Source organism: Ambystoma mexicanum, chromosome 6q (assembly GCF_040938575.1).
Source record: "Ambystoma mexicanum isolate Mex_15411 chromosome 6q, UKY_AmexF1_1, whole genome shotgun sequence".
Lineage (NCBI taxonomy): Eukaryota > Metazoa > Chordata > Amphibia > Caudata > Ambystomatidae > Ambystoma > Ambystoma mexicanum.
In genome coordinates this window covers 18,826,576-18,849,311 of record NC_090937.1, presented here as the reverse complement: position 1 = coordinate 18,849,311, position 22,736 = coordinate 18,826,576, and the positions used below count along the sequence as shown (strand labels likewise).

At 46.2% G+C, this 22,736-nt stretch overlaps 1 protein-coding gene across 2 annotated transcripts in view; it reads left to right on the top strand.

Annotated features, from left to right (window-relative positions):
- The first annotated feature begins 565 nt into the window (after positions 1-565).
- The window catches only part of FRMPD1 (FERM and PDZ domain containing 1), a 1,388,071-nt gene continuing 1,365,900 nt past the window's right edge, over positions 566-22,736 (top strand). For both annotated transcript variants that reach the window (XM_069630382.1, XM_069630381.1), the window contains exon 1: positions 566-982. The gene's annotated coding sequence lies outside the window, so the exon portion shown is untranslated. The remainder of the gene's footprint in view (positions 983-22,736) is intronic.

The window sequence follows — 22,736 nt, the reverse complement described above, 5'->3', positions numbered from 1 at the left end:
AGCAAGTGACATTTTAAGATTATAGAGCGAGTTTACATTTTCATATTAAGGAAAGATTTCAATATAAAAACAGATAGCGGCCTTTGTCAGTGGTTGTTGTACCCGGCACCATGGATTAAAGAACCCATTGAAACAGCCTGTTTTTTTACACCCTCTCAGGAAGAGTGCCCTAGAATCAAGACCCCCAACACACTAATGTTGCTTCAAAACCAGAGAGCAGAAAGATATAAAGGCAGTGAAAGTCATTTTCCAGGGGATACCATTCATTCATTCTTGTTACAGACACTTTGCAGTTCCCTGTCTTTAACCAAACGATTGAAATGCCGCGTAATCGAAGCATTTTACACTGCTAGCTTTTGACCTCACGCCATCAATCGAGGAGCCCCAGCACCCCTAGTTCCTGCGCCGCGGAGTCTGGGGAGCACGTGCATGGAATCGTGTAACCCAGCGCTCGCGCTGGAAATGCGTGCGCCTGGAAGGCTGCACACAAATGTGTGTAAACAGCAGATGGCGCTCTTCCTAGAGCGACTGGGCTGCTTCACCATGAGCCGGCGGTTTAGTACAAGACAGGGGCGTACAGTGGGGCTGTTCGCGGGGAGCCGGGCTGAGCGCGAGGCTTCACGTTCCCTAGCCATGGACACCCCTTGACAAAGTTTACCAGACGGGGAGCTCCCTGAGGAGAATGCGAGCGGCAGTCCATCTATTCCATGCGGAGAACTACATTGGATAGTAAAGGAAGAGGAGCAGCCCTGCTTATCCATCCGCGTGGAGACGCAGAGTAGTCACCCCGCATCCCCTTTCTGCGTGCACTTGCCTGTCGGCAACCAACGGCGCGTATTGCAGGCGTCTGCAATTGGCTAGAAATAGCTTTAGTTCTCGTCCCGGACAATCCGCGCTGGGCATCCCCGGTACTTACGGAGGACCTTTAAAGTGGAGAAAAGAGTATGTTTTCAGCCTGGAGGTCTCCTCAGCTACCAGCAAGGTAACCGTTCGTGTTGTCTGTTTAATAGGCGTGAATGAAAGTCCCACCCGAGTGCATGCCAATGGCTTCAGCCCACACAGGGCCTGTTTTGCAGCAGCTTATGGGGTCGCCCAGACTATGGGTTTTGGGAATCGCTCAAAAAGAATTTGAATGATTGCATGGGCCGTGCATCTCTGAATTGTTTAATTTCCATATAGCACCATTTTCTTTAATTGTTGACCCATTATGGTATGGCAGTACTGTATGGGTCGTGCATCGTCGTGACTTTCAGCGGCAGCCTTGCCTTCGTGTTTGCTGGTGCGGTGTATACCAACCGCCCTCTTAAAGGACACGCAAAGGCGGCACTTAAAGGCTGCCCCTTAGGCGTGACAGGAGATCATTGATATGTGCGCTGAACTGAGCCACGCGGCGCATGTTAGGTGCTGTCCCTGCATGAGAGAGCGGCCAAACTATACACATGAATGACCTCACGCACTCACTCGCTCGCTCACTCAAATACCCAGGATTTATTTTATCGCGAACACGTTCATCCCAGACACACTTTCTGACAGCGAATAGGAGTGTGGCATTCCTCCCTGGGCACGTAAACCTCTATGTGATAGTGGCTTTGTGACTGTTGAGCCTTTTTGAGATATGTATGTTTGTACTGCTTAAAGAGACGCTAACCTTTTTGGGTGTGATTAAAAAGAAATACTCTTTTCTCCGAACATCTTGGAAGCTGGGTGACCTGCGAACCTGTGTCCTGGAGCGATACAACTGCCGGCCAAAAGGGTGGCAGCTCTTTTGTGAGGGTTCACGCGTTAATGCACGGGCTGCTTCCTTTCCGGTTCGCAAACTAGCACCCCCCTACAGTCATTATCCCGATGACCCTACTTCCCCCTTTCTTGCCATGAGCCCTATATATGTGGAAATAAAAGTTAAAACAGTCTACTCCGCTCAGCACTTTGCAAACAATCGTCTGCAAAAGGCGTTATCATGTTTCTAGAAGTTACCCACACGAAATTGGAAATCAATGCCACTTCCTTTTAAATGCAGAATCAATAGGGTGAAAAAAACCTGGCACGGACAAGATGCCGGACACGGACTGCCCCCGCGTCCAGCCATTGAAGTAGCCTACTAACTTCACACTTGCCAGTCCCTCAATATACAGCCACTGCGGCCAGTGCCCTAACTTTGAAAGCAGGGCTGCGCTTATTGGGCCTGGCCCGAGCTGCTCTGAACTCGTCTTGCCCACATCCCCCGGCCCTGCGTCCTGGGGGGCACTTATCCCCGAAAGCAGGCGGCGCGTGGAGCCGCATACACAGAGATGATGGCCTGCCTCTGATTTTGCCTTGATAGGTCTGTCAATGATTAATGAGTTCATAAAATATTCAGTCGCGGAATGACATCTTTCAGGGGTCACGTGACATGGAACGTTGCTTCTCAATCCAAATATTGGCTGAAGAAGCAGAACGCGGGCCTTGGACATCAAGTTACCGCCAGGCCCTCGTTTTCACCCCCTTCCTTCTATTGGATCAGTATCAAAATATGCATTCATTCCCACTCGGCCGCCATGTGCGGTGGTGCCGTTCCTCTGCTCTGTTCCCTTTCCCCTTCACCTCTTGTCCTGGCGTGGATTCGGAGATGCTTTAGGACACCCCCAGACATTTGCAGCCCCCCCCCCCTGTGCTGTTTTGAAGATTTAATGGTATCCTTGGATGTTCGATAAAATACACAACCCAGAGTTAGCCTGAATGTATAAGTAAATTGTTGGATCCGACTGAAAAATGCCATGAAAGAGATTTAGAGCACTAGCAGTGATGCTAAAAAGTAACAATGCATATGACTTCAGTCGGCTCAGCATCTGTATATTGCGTTTGTGAAGACTTTAAACTACTGATTAGATGTCTTATGCTTTATGCAATGTTCACATTAGGCGAATGCAACTAATATTCTGTCCGCCACTTTGGAATGATGATGTATTTTAATAGATGCATAAGACAATGTTTTCTTTTATTTTTTAAAAGTTTGTAATAAACTAAAAAAAATGATTTTAGGCCTTTTCACAGATGAGAATCACTTCCCCACGCAACCTCACTGCAGCAAGACGTGTAGGGGCATATCGCATTGGGGACCCCCCGCCCCCCTGACCCTCATCCTTGGAGCCCAAGGGCCTGCTTCCCTACGCTTGTCTTGGTTGGTGCAAGTCAAGGTGTGCACTAGTTCATCGCCCTCATTTGTTGTACCACACACGTTCTTGCGTGCTTCTGAGACTAATGTTTGCAAGAGGGCTGGCCACTGCATCATTACACGCGTGCAAAGCCCCTAGATATGTGCAGGTCTCCTCTGTAAGGACGGTGACCTGTAGAGCTGGAGACACGTATGCTCGCCCTATGTGCATAGGCATGCATAACAGCCCAGCAGATACGGGGTTAAAATCACTCATGGAAAATAATGCAGCCTCCGAGTCTTTTGTTTTTACTTGCATGATTTTTTTGGAGGTTTTGCAATATTCCCTCTACTATGCTCCACGCTTTCCTGCGCAATTATGCATATTATGGTTTGGCCCCTGAGATGTGCGTGCCGGGCGTGGAGGGGATCCCGGATCTTCACTGAGACCTCACATGCATGACCCGCATTCGAATTTCGGAGTGGCGGTTTGATTGTGCCAAAGGACTGGTAAGGCAGTGCATTGTGGGGGTCTCATCTTGGACGCTTCCATCATTTCACACAGGAAAGTCCCAGACATCATTCTCAAGGCATGAGAAAAGACATCCAGCCCTGGAGCCTGTGAATGGGGAGCTCGCAGCTATGGGCCTGTGTTGGGCATCTGGCCTGCTGCACAGTATTGACGAGCTCTCTTGCAGCAGCGCCATCTTGGCCGCCTCTGCTTTCAGGAAGGGTCTTTCTGTACCAGGAATGCTTGACTGATAAGTGCGCATACTGCTTTAGCCAGAACCTTAGAGTGGGAGTGGCGGCTCACTGAGTGCCAAATGTCTTCTAAATTGCATCAGGGCACCCCTGGGAGTTCAGTCAAGTGTATTCTAATGAAAGGTGCTGGGCTGAGAGCGCTGGAAGTGAAGTGCTCAATTCATCCAGAGAGCCTGGCAGTGACAGGCCACTTCCCCCCCCGCCGCGCGCCGCTTCTAGCGATGGCCTAAGTTCTCCCGACAGAAGGACAGTTCTCCAGAGATTTCCAGAGTAGCTCAGACCCTGCACCCATTCATTTTATGGCTTCTGAAAATGGCAGCAGGGTTTACATCAGTACCATTTTGTCAGGGCACAATATGTTTGAGAAACGTAGCACATATAATGAATTGCAATAGATATTACATGTGCATTGTTGGTCATTATTAAAACCCAATTGGATTTTACCATTTACTGGCGCAACAAGCCAAGCTCTGACTAATATTACATTTAACTGAGAACGTCAAGGCTCCGCGCTGAGCAGCCAATCAAACAGTGGATGCTAAGAGTTTTTTGGTAAGAATCCTTTTATGCTGGGTTTGAGTGGCCCCACTACTAACCAACCCCTCTCCAATCGAAGCTGGTTGTACTCACCATGTTGGCCAGCAGAGGTTGTTCACTGACTGCTCTAGTAACACAGGAAAATGCTTATTTATTTATTTGTTTATTTATTGTTTGCTTGTTAGGCGCGTATACAGTAAGAAAAATACCGTTTCAAAGTGCCCACAGGGCGAGGGGAGGGAGCAAGGGAGTGAAATACAATACAAAACACAATATTTAATAAGAACAGTCGGGGAAAACTGATGAAATTACGAACCTACTATGCTTTGTGAGCATTCAGAAAGAGCACGTGCAGCAAGAAGAGGAAAGAAGGTGGAAGGTGCCGGGATGTCAGAGCTCATGGGTGAGCCACATATGAAGTGTTAGGGTTGTTGATGGCTACACGGCCAAGAGCCACGTTAGGAGAAAGTGCAAACCACCAGGGTGGAGGGAGTGCCAAGGCAAGTGCTGAGGGTAGACATGAGCTGGGCGGATTGGGTGTGGGAGGTCAGGGGCCCAGAGGATACATAAGGGCGCCGGATACCAATCACAGCAACTGTGGATTAGCAGAGGAGAGAAGAAGGGAAGGAGGAGGTAAAGAAGAAATTCTTGAGGAGCTTCCGAAATTTAAGAAAGTCATGCTCAAGGCGCAGAGTCAGGGGGAGGCTGTTTCATAGGAGGGAGCCATCTGAGGAAAGTGATCGACGACCTATACTCAGTTTAGCAAAATGCTTTACACACAAAGAGTTGGTGCCAGAGGAACTCAGTGGTCTAGAGGGAGAGTATTTAGCAAGATAAAGTTGAAGAGTGTGTGGTTCCCGGGCCCAGACAGTCTTGTGGATGATGCAGAGGGATTTGAATGTAATCCGTAAAGCAACCAGAAGCTAGTGAAGACATTTTAGGGCAGGAGAGATGCAGTCCCTGGGCTTATGTCCAAGGATAAGTCTTGCAGCCGTATTCTGGATTAGCTGAAGGGGTCGCAAAGTGGAAGAAGGTAGATTAAGAAGGAGGCTATTGCAATAGTCAAGACTAGAGAGAACCAGGGCTTAGGTAACATTGAGCCTATGTGGGAAAGTGAGAAAGGGGAGAATTCCTTTGAGAAGGAAAAGCCGAAATTGGGACTTCTTGGCAATGTCCAGAGTATGAGGGAGGAAGGAGAGAGAGGAGTCTAAGATGACTCCATGGTTTCTGGCTTCAGAAGAAGGAGCAAGGGGAGAGCTGAAGGAGGATAGCCAGAGTGAGGGGAAAAAGGAGGGAGCATGGGTCCAGATGGGAAGGATCTCAGTTTTACAGGCATTGAGGCAGATATCTTGGAGGTCCACTAGGACTGGATGCCATATAGACAGTCAGGGATGACGGAGGGTGCAAGAGGATCAACAGGAAGTTTGAAAAATAGCTTTGTGTCATGTGTGTAACACTGGAAATTGGAGGACAAGGAGGAGATGAGGCATGCAAGCAGAGCTAGGTAGATGTTAAAGAGCTAATGGGAGAGGATAGAGTCCTCGGGGATACTACAGGTGGAGAAGGAAGTTGGAGCGGATTGGGTGCCCAAGATGATTTAGGAACAGCGGTCAGTTAGGAAGGATGTCAGCCAGTCCAGTGCCAGTTCCAAGATATCAAGGGTATTGCAGAGCCTTTGTGGGAGGATGGAATGGTTGACTGTATCAAAGGCTGAGGAGAGATCTTGAAGGATGAGGACAGTTGGGGAGTTTCAGTCCAAAGATGTAAGCAGTTCCTCACAGGTCTTCAGAAGAGCAGTTTCCGTGTCGCTGGATGCTCGGAATCCAAATTGATGGTTGTGGAGACCACCAAGTTCAGTGCCCCAGGAAGGGGGTGATGGAAATAAAATGGTAGTTGGCAGGGCAGGTAGGGTCTGCTGAAGGCTTTTGCAGGAGTGGGCACATAAGGGAGTGCTTGAGGGAGGAGAGGAAATATCCAGTGAGAAAAGACTGATTGCAGAAATCAGTGAGTTCGGGGGCAAGCGAGCCAATGTTATCCTTGATGGTCCCGGATGAGCAAGGGGAACCCTGTTTAGAAGAGACCTTCAGGGAGCAGACAACTCTGGTAACCTCTTCAGGTGTGATAGGGGAGAAGGAGAAGAAGGAGGAAGGAGGAAGGTGAGGGGCTAAGTGAGGCATAAGGGTCTGGGGTGGGTTGGAAGGGTGGGTGGCAAGGGTGTTCAGGATGTCCTGAGTTTTGGTGGTGAAGTGTGTGGCCAGTGCATTGCAAAGGGCCTGGGAAAGAGATGGGGAGAAGGAGACTGCAGAAGGGTTGGCTAGTTCCCTGCAGATCTTGAAGAGTTCAGCCGTCTTGTTGGATGCAGAGGAAACCCAAGCCTGTGTGTGGGCTCTTTTCTTGGCATGGATGGAGAGTCTGTAATGCTTTTGAAGCATGCGGCAGGACAGTTTGTCAGAGGATGAGCCTGAGGTATGCCACTTCCGCCTCACCGTCCTGCACTTTCGTTTCAGGGCTGCAAGCTCAGAGTCGTACCAGGTGTTAGGCTTAGAGGCAGGTTTCAGGCGGATCCTCATGACTGGGACAAGAATGTCAAGATTATTGGCGATTGACAGGTGGCGGTTGCTGAGAGCGGAGTCAGAGGTAGAGTCAGAGGAAGGGGGACAAAGGTGGAATCGAAGGCAGTAACTGACGCTCGGTTCATCAGGTGGAGTGGATGTTAATGAGCAAGGTTGGCAATGCTTTTGGGGGGTATCACAGGGATAAAGGGACCTAGGTGGGAGGAGAGGAGAGAATGGCCTGATCAGGAGAGAGGGGTGACTAGAGGGGGGGAGACAGAGGTCAGCGTGTTTGAGGGCATCCAGAGTGTGTACAGATGTGTGAGTTGGCCCAGAAGGGAGTATGGAGAGGGAAAGAGAGGTGCAGAGGTCAGTGAAAAGAGTGGGTGCAAAGCCTGGGGAGTCCAGTTGGATGTTGAAATCGCCCAGGAGGAGGAGGTTGGAGGTGGATGAAAGTAAGGAAGAACAGAAATCAGCCCATTCAGAGAAGAACAGAGTGGTAGCCCTAGGAGGCTGGTAAATTGTAGCAATGGCCAAGGTGGAGATGGGAGAGAGGACCAACTTCCAAACCAGGCTCTCAAAGGAAGAGTAGAGCTGGGTGGGTAAGATGGAGGTAGGAACCCACTCAGGGAAGATTAAGGCAACCCCCCTGCCAGTGTGGTGAGGTCGAGGCTTGGAGATGATTTTGAAGCCGTCAGGGTGGAGGGAATCAAGAGCAGTGACTGTGCTGGCATTGAACTATGTCTCGGTAAGAGCGAGAATGTCGAGGTCAGTGTCTTCAAGAAGTAGGCAGATATCAGTGGAATGTTTGTTGGCTGAACGGGTGTTAAGAGATGCCAGATGGAGGAGGCCTCCGCCGTTGAAGGTTTTCTGAGGTGGGGTACAGGGGCGGGCACACCAGACTGCGGAGAGAGAGAGAGAGAGAGAGAGTAGTAGGGGGAGATGAAGGAGAAGGAAGGAAGTTAATGAGAGAAGGCAGGATCGGTCAAAGAGAAGGAGGTTGGGTTGTGGAACCTGAACTAGGATAGTGCCTGTGTGAGAGACATTAATGAAGCAATGTGAAGATGAGAAGCCGGCCAAGAGGACTTCCCACTTGGTGCCACCGTTAATGGAAGAGGATGTGGAAGGAGTAGGAGTGGAGATGAGATGGGGGGTGGTCCATAGATCTGGAGAGGGGACATAGAAAAGGATATCAGTCAAAACATCTCTGGAGAAAGCGCTGAAATAGGTGTCTGCAATAGGAATTCCAGGGTTTGCACTCAAGATGTCTTTTTTGTGCTTTTTCCTACCAAAGTTCGTGAGAGAGGGGGGATAGGTGATATTGTAGCAGCTAGAGAAGATGGGTAAAATGGAGAGAGCCACAGGGGTGGCAGAGGTTAGTCGAGGAATGACGGAAGAGTGGCTGTACAGCACATATCTAGCTAGAATCACAAGGTGGTCTAGTAGAAGTAGGCACAAGGCATAAATGCAATCCATGAAGAAATAGAGTTTCAAGAGACAAGAGGTGCACAGATGTACAAGTACATAGAACCAACAACGATTTTTTTTAATAAAAAATGGAGGAACAGTTGCAAAGCAAGAGGGGTGCACAGATGTACAAGTACACTTAAGACTATGATCCTCTATTAGGCCTCTATTTATATGACAGACATACATATACGAAAAAAGAATGAAAACAATAGACGGCAATAGGAGGCACACGCTCATTATATTCGCCCTGTGTAGGAGAGAGAGATACCGCTCGCCTAGACAGGTAGAAGAGGAGCACATTCATTGTGTATGTTTTTAAGTATCTTTTTCAAGTGTTCGACACTGCCTTGCGGCTACCCAACAATGCTGACAATGGGCCTCATTACGACCCTGGCGGAGTGGGTTTACGCCAGCGGTATTCGCGGCGGACCCGTCCGCCCCACTACGAGTTCCCGTAGCGCCATGGAGCGTTTTCCGCCTGGTTTTTCCGGGCGGAGAAATCCATGGCGCTACGGGACCTTGTTGTTAATTACGCCACCGTATTTTACGGTGGCGTAATTAACGCCTTCCCCACTCCCATTATACCCTATGGGGCAAAAATGGGAATGGGGAAGGGTAAAATGGGGAATGGGGATTTACCGCCCCGCCAAGGTCAGAATGGGGCAGTAAATCCGCCAACCCCCATGGCGCTATCGGCAGCTTTCCGCCGTGCTCCATGGTGCATTTGGCGCCACGATTTCCGCCAGGGTCGTAATGAGGCCCAATGTGTTGTAGGTGCAGGAGATCAAGAAAGCAATGGTTCAGGGGTAAACAATCGTCAGTCATGACAATTGTCTTTGCAATGGCGATTTATATTTTATGTGCGTCAGCGATGGAAAGGAAAGGCTTTCGTCTGGGAGTGTCCACAATCCAGTCAACCATCCCGAAAAATAGAAACACTGGTGGCAATGGTTGTCAGAGGCTAAACACTTAGTAGGAGGATAATTGCTCAGTTACATTGCAACACTTTAACCGGTGGCTAAAATACGTTTTTGAAAGCTTCCAGAAGAAAGGGCTACTTCCTTTTAAAGTATGCCTCCTTTATTATGGATTAAATCATATGAGAAGTGTGGCAGCATCACAGATGTGTCCTGAGCTTTCCAATTAAGGCTTTGTTAACAAAGAATCTGATTGGCTAGCTAACAGGTAGTTTGGGGCAGTACAAGTATTAAATAGGACCTGCACAACACACTCCAGTGCATAGTACTGTTAAGAATGTGTTGAGTAAAGATTAAAATAGGCACAAGCATGATTTGGAATATGCAGAATGGACTAAACAACGATCGTTATTCATCATTCAGAAGTCAATTCAATTGAATATGTAATGATCAAAAGCGTCATGTTTTCATAAACATGGCTGGATTTTCCAAAAACAGGATAGGTCTCTCACTATAACTTTTGCCTTTAATTTCTAAATTAGAATCATGTATAAATCAGGCATTATCCTTCTCCCGAATACTATACTGAAAGGATAATAATGGAGAAATATGTTCTTGGTTGGAATCATTTGTCTAGCCTAGCGTTACCACTCTGTCCTGTTATGCAGTACCTGCATTCCCTGACTTCATGGGCCAAATTCACAGAGTGTTTTCCAAAGGGATTGCACCATTATTATAGGCTTCTGTGAATCAGGCCCCATGTGTTTAGCCACAGAAACCAATCCTTGTCTATAACAAACCTGCTGAACCATTGAACTATGTCCATGCTCGAGTCAAGGTTTCAGGTCTCCCTCGTCAATAGGGGTGAGCACAGTTGTCACCTGCAAAGCTATAAATCCGCAATCCGCACTGGAATCAACTTCTGCCCATTCTGCGAAATCAACATTTTGGTTCCACCGCCAATTAAATTTCACTTGGTTTTGTGCGATTTTGCCCTGAGCGTGGTGTTTTGTTCCCATGTTAGTTTCATATAGCACGATGATAAACTTTGCACAGGCCATTTTGTTAATCCATGCTAGTTTCATGCAGCCACACGAGAAACTCTGCTGAGGTTTTTCGCACATTGTTCATTTCGCACAGTGCCATGAGAAACATTGCATGTTTTTTCGATTTCTGATAGGCTCATGCAACAACACAAGACACTTTGCGCTGGCTTTTTTAAGATCCATACTAGTTTCGTAATGCGGCACGAGAAACTATGCAACTTTTTTTTAGCCTTGCTAGGTACGTGCAGCGACATGAGAAACTTCACACAGATTTTTGTTTGATTCGTGGTAGTTAAGCACAGCAGGCAGAGAAATGTTGTGCCACTCTTTTAGATCCATGCTAGGCTTGCCCAGCGGCACGAGAAACATTGCAGGGCTCGTTTCAGTTTGCGAGAAAGCACGAGAAACTTTGAGCCGCTCTTTTCGATACGTATGGGTGGCAAAATGGTTCAAAATCTTACCGATTTTGCTTCTGCGACTGGTGGAACGGAGTTTATCAATTTAACTCAGCCCTACTCGTAAACACACATTCTATTGAAATAGTCAGAGATAGGGTTACAGCGTTTGATCAATGTTTTTGGCAATTTTGCCAAGAATCACTTTTTAAAGATTAACTCTGGGAAAACTAAAATCATGCAATGTACAATGAAGACTAAGACATATTTTCAGTGGTGGAATGGTTCAGCTAAATTGTAAAGGGTAGACAATTTTATCTACCTCGGTTTCCCCATTGTTTGTATCCCCTATAAATCTCAGATTAAGGGTTTGTTGTAGTCTAGGAGAGAAGCCCTAACTAATCAACTTTGTAAAATTGACACGAAGTATGGGGCATTTTTAGTTATTCCACTTTAGGTTTTTATGAGGGTAAAATTGTCCCAAATGACATGGTATTGAAGTTTTACATTTATGGGTCAGTGATTTCCTCCCCTATCTTAAAGGTCTTAGCTGGAGGAGGGTTTTACAAATTTCAATCTCTGTTCCATGGGCCCCAATCAAATATTAGCTAGGATTCACGTTTTGGTTAATAGGGCAAATTGGAAGTTTGTATTGTTTTTTTTTGTTGTAACATTGTGCGCCCTATTAAAAATTCATTATATGAAGATTTGAATGGTATTTTAATGCAAAAAGGGGACACAAGTTTGAAACTCTTCTCTGAATAGCGTGGCAACATATTGGGCCAGGTTTGCCTGACAAAGAACAACTTTATGGATAATCCATGTAAAGTCGGCCGGACAAGGGCTTGGCTGTTGGAAGCTGTAGCTGTCTCTTCACCTCCTTCCTGGATCACCTTTGGGCCATTAGCAGTGTTGATGGCACACCCCTACTACAAAGGAAGCAGCCTGCGCACTTGCTGGCAAAGCCATCGGCTAGACATGTGCTCGGGCTGTTGGAAGCCATGGCTGCCTCTTCCCTGCCTTCCTGTATCACCTGAGGGCCAATAGCAGTGCTGCTGACATACCCCTGCTACAAAGGAAGCAACCCGCACCCTTTCCGGCTCAGCCCTCGGCCGGACAAGGGCTCAGATGTTGGAAGCTGTGGCTGTTGGATGTCTGGAGTTAAGCTTGCATCGTTCTTTTCACTGGCTTCGAGCAAACTTGAGTGACATATCAGTTAAATTTGCCATTGGGTGAAATATGCCAGAACGCTTTCACCGTACCTTGGGGAGTTTCCTTATCTGTGACGAACATTTGCCTCTTTGCAATAGTGTGTTATTGCGCTACCACCGGGACAGTTCATCCTGACGATTTTCCTCTTTATCCTCTCTGCAAACTAAGACTGATGGCAATTGCTTTTCCTGCAAAGGCTGAACATGGTTGATTAGGTGAACTGCTAAATTGTAAACTGTTAATTGCTGCGGTCTTGCTTCATCCCTGTTATGGTCCTAAATGGCCCAGGTACTCGCGCTCTGCAGATTAACGAGCCACCTGAGGATCTTGAGGCACTATCTGACCGTTTTTGACCGCCAGCCAACAAGAGTTTTAGCAGCTCATCATTGATTTGAATCTCTGGCAAAGGCAGTAGAGACTGGGCAATGAGAAGGTGAGAGCTACTACAAGCCAAACTCGCATATTCCACATTCCATATTGACACCTTGTCTACACTCTGATCAAGCTGTGAAAACTGGGCATTGTTTTAGCAGTTTTGAAACAGGAACGGACTTGCATATTGCTTCTTACATATTGCAAAGTAGCTTGCACTGGCTCATATTGGCTCACATCGAGTGCATATTGAATTCACCTTTTGTCGTATCCTTTACCCTCCGAAGCTCCCAGCAGTCCAACTCTGTCATGCCAGCGATATCTGTAGCAGCCTCTGTTCCTCCACCCCGACGGAAAACAATTCTGGTCAAAAAGAGAATTCCAGCAGCTGACCCTTTGCCTCTAGTATGCCTTACAGAGGTTAACTCAGCAATCCACGTGAGGCTTACGGGTGAAGCTTTTTCCCTCAACAGTGAGATTAACCACTTTTTAGGATCCTTTGGATCTATTGGAGCCCCGCTCTGCTTTTACCCCTGGGGAGGGCATTGCATCTCACGATATTGCTGCCCGCACTGAATCTGAAGGAACCACACGCTTGGTCACATCCAATGAAAGCACAGGAAATGTGCTGCAGTTAACAATCATGAATGTTCCCCCAGGGTCAGCTTTGGGGGGAGATAAAACCCATGTATTTGGAACTTGCGCCGCCCCCCACCTCTACCTCAATTATGTCAGTGAATATGACCCCAGCAGTCTCTGTTGTTGCTTACCCCAGCCGAGACCAGTCGGAGTGCAATTTTCTTTGCAACTCGTAGCCCAGATGTAACCATGTATCCTGTAGGGGGGAAATACGATTCAGTCTAACATGCTTGTATCCAACACTATCCCCTGCCCTAGAAGGTTAACCATCAATTGCAGTGGTCCTTTAATGATCCGTCGACGGGTAAAGAAACGGCTGAGACTGGTAACAAGGGGCCAGCTAAAGAGGGGACTGAGGTTGCACTGGTGGGTGTTCGTAGTGAGTCCTCACTTGACAAGGGTCCTCCTGCTGCTTTATTTCCATGTGAGCAACTGATAATCCTCACTGCAAACCAGCCTCAAGGGGGAGCTACTCTGTCCAAGACTTATAAATGCAATATGGTCCTTGCCGAAATCTCTATCCTTAAAAATGTAGTCCTATCCCTGATTGAATTGGTCAGCAGGGGCCTGTATAGGAAGGGCCCACAGACAAGTCAAGGGGGTGAAATGAGGGTCCCAGCCCAACCAGACCAATCAGTGGAAGTTGGACTGTCGATCTCGAAGTAAAATCCAACAATGAGTGCCATTCAAACTTCGGCTGAAACAAGCAACTTTTTTTTATACCTACACTAGTGGGAGGTGAGGTAACAAATAAAATAAATATAGAAATCTGTGCCTATAGCAGGAAGTTCCAACAGCCTGCCCTACCTTTGCCCTTGCATCCCACTAGCCCTAAGTTTATGAGGGAACCCAGGGTAATTTCCACATCTGGCAAGGCAACAAGTAGGACGAGTCGAGTGAGAAGTATACTTACTCTCACCAATAGTAGATCTACGGCACTCTGAGCAGGGGTATCTATTTATCTTCACAAGGTTCATAAATTGGCCCCAAACCGCCACGAGCCCAGGTAAGCGCTCCTTAATAAGTGCTTCCACTGGATCCGGGCGGTGAAGGGCTGCTTATTCATTAAATGGGAGCAAATATGGTGTTGTACTAGGATCCATTGCCATGATAGTAATGCATTTGATTCCATTAGAATGGCCAATTCAACAAGGAACGTCAATCTTCGTGAAACACACTAATTGAACTCAGCCAGCAGTCTTGCAAACTTTTTTCACAGAGGTCCGTGCTCTCAGCAGCAAATGTTACCCCCCTGGGGAATAAGCCCTCATGTGACATTTCTTGACCCAGATCTTCAGGGCTTACAGTCCACTAATGGCAATATGCCCTAACTATGACCTTCCTGAGCTGGACTTTACTTCTGTCATGAATATAGTTATCTGTGTGCCATAATGGAGTCTTATCTTGTCCATCTAGTGTCATTCTTGACCTGGCTGAATATTCTTGAAAAATGTGTTTGTAATGTTTGATATGCGTGGTGCTGGATGTTTTCTTTTTGTGTTTTCTTTTTATGGCTCTCGCAGACATAAAGTTAAGAAGTAAACTCCTGCTGTACCAGTGGGACTGGAATTTTCCTATTGACGAACTTCATAGTTATTTATCGTTGAACCATCTCACTTTTGACCACAAAAACGTAGTGTTTGCCCTTTATTTAAATATCCATCCAAATAGATTCGTCCACCATGCCTTTTTAAATTTAGATGGAATCTGCATCCCACCAGACACATACTAGCAAGATATAGGTTGATGACTGTGGATCAGGCAGCCTGTAGGTTTTGTAATGAGCCAGAATCTATGAAGCATCTAATCTAACAATACAATAAAAGGCCAGATGTATGTATGTCCCTGTATGTTTGTCTGATGCAGTAACTTCCCCTCTTGTCACCGCTAGAGGGAGCTGTTGCTTTATAATATATAGAGACACTGCCAATTTGCGTAGCCTTGCCTGTTGTCACCTCTAGAGGGACTGTTTCCTTAGGATATATAGTGGCCCTACTGTTTTAATGAAAAGCTGCACTTTGTTTACTCAATGAATTGTATTGATTATGAATCGTTATGGTCTAATTGTTTAGGTGGGCGTCTCACCCCCATATTAGCAGTGGTCGGTTTTGTTAAATTTTTGAATGTAGGCAATTTATAGACATTTTGAACTTTTGGATTTTATGTATATTAAAATGTAGTAAAGATTTACTATTGCTGGTTCGTTTATATGTTATGCTGCCCACTGGAGTTGCATTTCTTTGATATATCTGTAAGATGAAATAATGTGATGAAATTGTGATTTTTTGGTAATGAAATTTTGTTAAAAGTTATTTTTTTTATAACCAATGACAATACAAAATAAAATAGTCACAAAAGCTTTGGCCTCTGCACGGTTAAATGATGTGCCATGCAGAGATGCCAGCCCTCTAACGACGTGCAGGTCTCCTTTTTCACAAAGGTGACCCATCACTGTAGATTGGAAGAGCCTCGTTTGCAGGGCTATGCACTCTGGCCCCCTGAATACATAAGGGCTGTGCCCACTCGCCCAACACTTTTGTTTTGTAATGGTTCCCAGCATCCGTGTGGGTGGGGAATTGAGGCGTGCTGATTCTAGTAGCCAGGGGCGCCGAGTACGGGGCAGCTGTGGGGCCCGGCACCCCCCCCCGGCGGAATGAAGTCGGGGCTGAGCCTCCTCCCCCCGGCCGGGGAGAACAGACGCAGTATGGATGGCCCTTTGTTCCATCCATACTGTGTCTCTCTCTGGCGGCCCGGGTAAAAGCCGGGGAAAAACGATGTTTAGAAATTGTGGGACAGATGCAAAGCAAGAGGCTCTTGCTTTGCATCTGTCCCTCAATTTCTAAAAATCGTTTTGGGTTGGGTATACTTCTACATCTGTGCACCGGGGTGCACAGATGTAGAGGTACACCCAACCCAAAACGATTTTTAGAAATGGAGGCACAGATGCAAAACAAGTCTGTCCCTCAATTTCAAAAAATCGTTTTGTGTTTGGTGTATTTGTACATCTGTGCACCCTCATGGCAAGAGGGGTGAACAGATGTAGAGGTACACCCAACCCAGAAGGATTTTTAGAAATGGAGGTACAGATGCAAAGCGAGGGAGGGGGCAGGGAACAGGGGTAGGGAGAGGGCAAATGAGACTGTTTGCATGTCTCTGAGTGTGCACGTGGTGAGGGTGAATGCTATGGGCGGGGAGCGGTGGCGTATGAGCCAGCACTTTCTAGTAGAGCTGCCATATTTGAAATGGGGCAATGCTGGTACTCCTCAGTTAGCTCGCAATACTCTTGATGGTATAGTACTGCTGTAACAGGGATCCTATAATTGTTGAATCTTCTCAGCGATAATACTATGCTTTTGTTGAGGCAATGCTAGTTCATCTTAGTGGGGCTGCTGTACTTTTGATGGGACAACAACTTCTCAGTTGAGCTGCTACACTCTTATTGACAAGGCCCTAGCACTTCTCAACAGATGTATTTCTTTTTATTTTAATTGGTTATTTATAATGCATGTACTATCCAGAGGTTTCTAAGCGCGGATTGAGGGAGCGAACCTGTCTTGCGCGGACCGAGGGAGCGAACATGTGTTGCGTGGACCGAGGGATCGAACCTGTGTTGCTCTGTGTTGTCTTGCTTCCACGGCAAGCACGTTGCCCCTGAGCTATCCTTCCAATAATTTAAAGATCTGAAGTACATTTAATGATACAGAACCAGAACTATTGAGCAAGTCTGTCATCATCAGAATAACTCAACACTGTCGTGGTTGTACAAGAGCTCATATATTTAAAGGGATGGAATTACTCAGAATGTAGCAGCACTATTCAATAACCCAAAGTTCTTAAGCATAGTTAATGTGAAAATACTACACTTCTCACCATTGGGCCAGTACTGCCACTTCTCACAGAGGCTTCTATGCCTTTTATGGGGCGGCACTGATACAGCCTGCTGCTCACATGCTCAGAATTGTCATTTCTCAGTAGGACTGCAACACTATACCATTGTGTTCTGTATGTTGAGTGCTTCTTCACCACCAATGTGGATTCATGGCTCTCTACCAGTGTCTAAATAGTAGATCTGTCTACATTCAATTGGCAACAGGCATGTCCGGAGCTGCCTGCTGTCCATAAGCTGCCGCTCAGGATGTTGGGAGCCGTGATAGGACAAGAGACAGAAGGCTCGAGCCTGTCGGATAGCAGAATCAGCAGGGTCTTAAAACCTGCTCACTCCTTCTGGAGGGGCCATGGGGTAAAATGAGCCTGATCCCACATACAGGGGGTTGTTACCCCTTTATCTCTCCTGAATGAAAGAATGAGCTCTCTCAGACACAAGTTATCACCCCTGCACACACATTGAATGAATATGGTATGGATCTATAGATCGAGAAAACTGGAGTGACAATTCAGAGTGTTTTAACAGAAATATAATTGTCTTCCCAGAATGGAGACAGTCTCTATTAATATACATGGGGTCACTGAGATGACCAAGAGTGAAACTGTACATTCAGTTGTGAGATTACCAGCAACAGTTGATAGTATGCTCCAAGGAGTGAGGTGCCCACTCAATATATCACACTGTTTATAGGTGTGAGACCATTCCTGAATGCTTGCCCAAAGAGCCTTGGCCAGAGTTTCACACTGAAGAAGTGAGCATGTGATCCGGGGTCTGCAGCCCACACACACGCAGGGGATTCCCATACTCCCACTTGCGAGATTTGCACCAAATTAGTAAGATTGTGCTCCACGGTAGGAGGCACACACACAGGGCCTCGTTACACGGAAGGCGGAGGACCAAGGTGCTATTAGCACCTTGCTCCATGCCGGTAAAATACTGGCACCGCCTTGGTGGAAAGGGGAATTACCGCCCCATTCCAAGGTTGGCGGGGCAGTAATTCCACCTTCCACCACTGCCCTTCCCCATTCCCATTTTTGCCCCATAGGGCATAATGGGAATGGGGAAGGTGCTAATTACGGCACCGCAATTTTGCGGTGCCGTAATTAGCACCAAGATCCCTTAGCGGGTTGGTTTTTAACGCCTGCAAAAAGCAGGCGTTAAAGCACCAACCCGCTAAGGGACCTCGTAGTAAGGCAGTAATGGTTAACGGTCACCGTTACCATTAACGGTGACCGTTAACCATTACCGCCTTCCGTGTAATGAGGCTCACAGTCTTTGCTCTGACGTTTGACACACTCACAGGATGGGACGGCATTTTGTTCTCTCATCCTAGTTGTGTTGCTCTGCCTTTTGAGGGCTACTACAACCTGGATGATTATAGAGGGGTGGAGTAGGGGCAGTGATGGCCTACTGGAATGCAACTCGAAGGCTTAAATCTCCTTCTTACTTGACTTTAGTATATGCAGTACATGCTAGCCAATGTTTTCACTGTTCTGCGCTGCGCGCGACCCCCCCCGTGCGCCGTTGCACCAAGTTGCCAACTACATGCAAATTTGCGGTCCTATAACTGCCAGTGATGTCACTTCCTATATTTGCCCCCCCCCCCCGAAATTCATAAGCCGGCTCCCCTGCTAGTAGCATAACCTGGCTAGAAGGTTACTTCAGCATGAGCGACGGGAAGGTTACTTCAGCATGAGAGACGTGCAAAGTACATTTAAATGAAAAAAGATTCAATTTCGTCCCCTAAACAATGTTTTTGGGACAGCAGCGGTTGTTGGCGCTGTTGCACCAAACTATTGCAATGTGCACACGGGTCAGGAATTGAGCTATTTTGCACTGCTCATTCCTATACCTTCATGGAAATTGCGTACTGTTTGTGAATAAAGGATACACTCACACAAGTGTGTCTCCCACTGGATCACCAAGCGACAAGTACTGTGCAGATCTGTGAGGCAGACAGTCAGATGTCGCTTTGTGATTATAGAATGACACATCTTCGCGTGGTTTTCCATTGAACACGCGCGCACCCATCTACAAATGGGGAAATAGCCCCAAAGTGTCGGCGTCCACGAGCAATGCGCTGTCCTAGGACCAGTAAATGCTTCCTTAGATGGCAAGCAGCGAACACGTTCCTCTTGGTTTATACAGCTCAATGCTTCGTGTGCCCCCTGTCCTGCATTAGCTGTGCTACGCGTTTATTGAGAATAATATATGTGTCCTGTTCCTTTGTGTCTCTAGGTTACCATTGACATTCTCATTTGTGTTTAAATCTATTTTCTGTCATTGCCGTCTTGCCAGGAAGCTCCCGTTCTGGTTTGCTGGCCCGCTTTCCTCAATCACATGGGGAAACACGCAGCATTTCAATCAAAAAGATAGCTCCCCGCGTGTGCCCTCGGTATTTACCTGAAAGAAATAGACATGCATGGTTTATTTTGGATGACTGTTCTCTTTTATCCATCCTTTCAATACATGTTCTTTCTCTACACCCCCCCTCCCCCATCTAAATGAACGTGAAAATAAAACAGTGAAAAGGGACTGATAAATAGACAGGTAGTCTACCATTGTTCCTTAGCTTCACCCCAACGGGTTACTGACTGCCACGCTACACGGTATTTCTTTTCCACCAAGCAGAAAGCCAGTATCCACAGAGAATACACACAGAATCATCACTCTGAGCTTTACACTGGGCACCCTGTCACCCCCACTGCAGTTTATATGCCTGTGTTTGAGAAACCATACTCCAGTGCATCCTGCTGCAAACTAGCCAACATGTTTCAAGCAACTGTTCTCATTTCAAAGATTTTCATCAGGACAACAATTATTCGGTGCTTTCACCTGGGGAAAGGTAACTTCTTTTATAGCCTCATAGACTGAGGGAGGGGTTGCACCTCGGGCCATAAGCTGGCAAAGGGTCATTGGCTAAAGTGACAGTGACCCCTCCCATGGTCAATAAGGCTTATTAGCACGTGGTGGTAGAAGAAATACATGTTTTACTTTAAGTGTGAGTAAAGTAAATAGACAAAATGAGTTAGCAAATTAAATGTGGATTTATATTGTATTATTTAAATAAAATGGTTGTCTTCATAGTTAAACATTTTGAGTGCAACGTGGTTGGACTGGCACAGGTGTACCATGAGCATGTCCTAGGTGTAATGTAAAGGCAAACGGTTTCTCTATAAGGACGTGACATTTTTTCCCAATGTTTTAGCTTTCTTTTTCATGTGTTAAATAGCATGTTGCAGCCAAATAAAGGGGCCCACACAGAGAGGAAGTGTCTTTTTGAAAACAATCTTGCTTAGAAATTGCATTGTTGTTTCGCTGTCTGCTTTTGAAGGCAGAATGCTCAGAATGCAGCCAATGCCAGTAGCTATTGACTGAACTCCAAACATTATAATTGGCTGAGAGCAGGTCAATAACGAGCTCCAAGTGCTAATAATGCTTAAACCATTGTAGCAGTCTGTGTTCTGCTGCTTGCTATAGTCGCTTTAGTTCCAGCCCGTGACAACCTATGCCCTAAAATGCACTTTTTCACACACAAGGATCCCATTATTGTCCGGTTTATTCTAGTTTTTGAAATGATTTCTTCTGGTGTAAATTCAACTATGACTTTTGCCCATCTCTGTTTACTAAGAGTTCCCAGGCAGTAATAACCAGGTTCTTCTATAGGGCTTAATGACGGGTTACTCCTGCTTCTAAGCACAGTAACATTTGCTGTCATTATTACCTCTTTTAATGCTACTCATTTTATAGACATTGAAAGGGTGGTCCCTACTGGGATTTGAATCTGGGGCTACAATCAGACACAGACACCCAAAGTGAGAGCTTTAAAGCCTGAGCTATCATACTGGGTACTAGTGGTTCTGTTCCAAACCTTGTAAAACACTTAGATGCCCCGAAGCGTTTATTATAGGCCATAGAAGGGTGAAAGGTGTTATTACACCACCTCTCATTTCACAACAGATTTAGAGTTTCTCACCATGTCTGCTATAGAATATATAACGATGGAGGACTTACGGCACAGAGAGAGAGAAAGAGAGAGGGAGAGAGAGAGAGAGAGAGAGAGAGAAAGAGAGAGGGAGAGAGAGAGAGAGAGAGAGAAAGAGAGAGGGAGAGAGAGAGAGAGAGAGACAGAGAGAGAGAGAGAGAGAGAGAGAGAGGGAGAGAGAGAGAGGGAGATTTAAGCTGTCCAGGAAATGTATCAACAGATTATTATTAGTCACAGGTGCTCATTCAGTTTTTGGCTCTTAGGCCCAATCTTTAGCTTTCATTCTGGATTCCTGTCTTACTTTTCTTCTGTATGTGAATGATTTGGTGAAGGCTGCTCATTTGCATCTCTACTCTCCGAAATCTATGAAATATTTTTTTCTGCTGTTCACTTTCACCTTTTAGTTCAAGCTTTAGTTATTCTTATATTGAATTTTAGGAATTCACTTTAATTGGTCTTCCTCCCTAATGGCAGTTCTTTATGCTGTAGCCAGGTTAGTTTTTGGGATTGGGAGGTTTGACCAGATAGCCCCTATCCTGAAGGTATTACCTTGGCTACCACTGGATACCAGGATCTTGTTCAAGGCTGCCTGCCTGACACATAGGGGTGTTCATAACCAGGCACTTAGCCATTTGCCCATCAAATGTGCTGTATCCGGTAGAACTAGGGGCCTTCAAAGTTGGGCTATTGTCTGTTTAAAAGGTTCAAGTTTCCCCCGGCCCTCTATACTCATCTGTTCTTCTCCAAAGAAGATTCGAGCTGGAATGCTCTTCTTATTGTTTTTCTCCAACATGTACACGATTAATGAATGCAGAACATGATTTCGGGTTGTTTTTAGAATCATATATTCGGAATAATGTTCTATTGTTTCATTGGAGTTATTTATGCACCAGCACCCACTAAATATATTAATATTAGTTCATATATGGCCAACCGTTATCGGAAAATTATCTTGAGTTTGTTTAAATATCAAGCCTTCATCAGGACCTACAGTGTACTCAAGAGCAGCAGTAGCGGCTTAATTCTGGACGCAGTCTTTTCTTGGGTGATTACACATACAGCTGTGTGTGAGAGACATTCAGCCGTTGTTTAGAGTAGACAGTTTCTATGTCCCCAGCTTCTGTAGAACTAAAGATGTCCCGATGCATTTACTGATTCTGTGGATACTCGAGGTTCATCCATCAAGGGGTTAAGAGTGCTCTCTTTTTCGTTTACCTGCACCCAGGATGGGCAGATTCTGAAGGAACACCTTCCCTGGGAAGGGAGTGCAATTCTTTTGACAGTCTCCTCCTCAATTAGGAAAGGGGGCCTCAGTTAGTATCTGAAATGGTTGTAATAATTTTACTGTCTTGATGATGCTTATGGCTAGCAACATTGAAATGATATGGTGCCTTTTGTTCACTGTAACATAACTTTTTTAGAAATAGTGGCCTGGAGGTAGGCACATTGTTTAGTGGGCACGGATCTGTTGGATGGCATCCCGTCTGGGAGTCCGTTGAGAAACCTTTTTAAAAGTCCTTCCTTTCCTGTCTGAGCACCTGTCACCGACCGTCCGCAAGACACAGTGTTACATATGCAGGATTGTGAAATTCCAATAATTGCTTGCATGAATGCATTCAATAATGCTGCTCCGATATATGCTAATCCTTTTTTAATGAACCCAAAACACCGGCTGCTAAATGACCGCCCTTTTCCATCAGGGGTGTACCATTTTTACGTCACCCTTTTCTCACCACCTAAATAACACGACCCATTTCTCCTCTGTATGATGTGTACATGGGAATTTAGCAGTCTGTTTTGCAACCAGCATTATACCCCTATGAATATGAATAC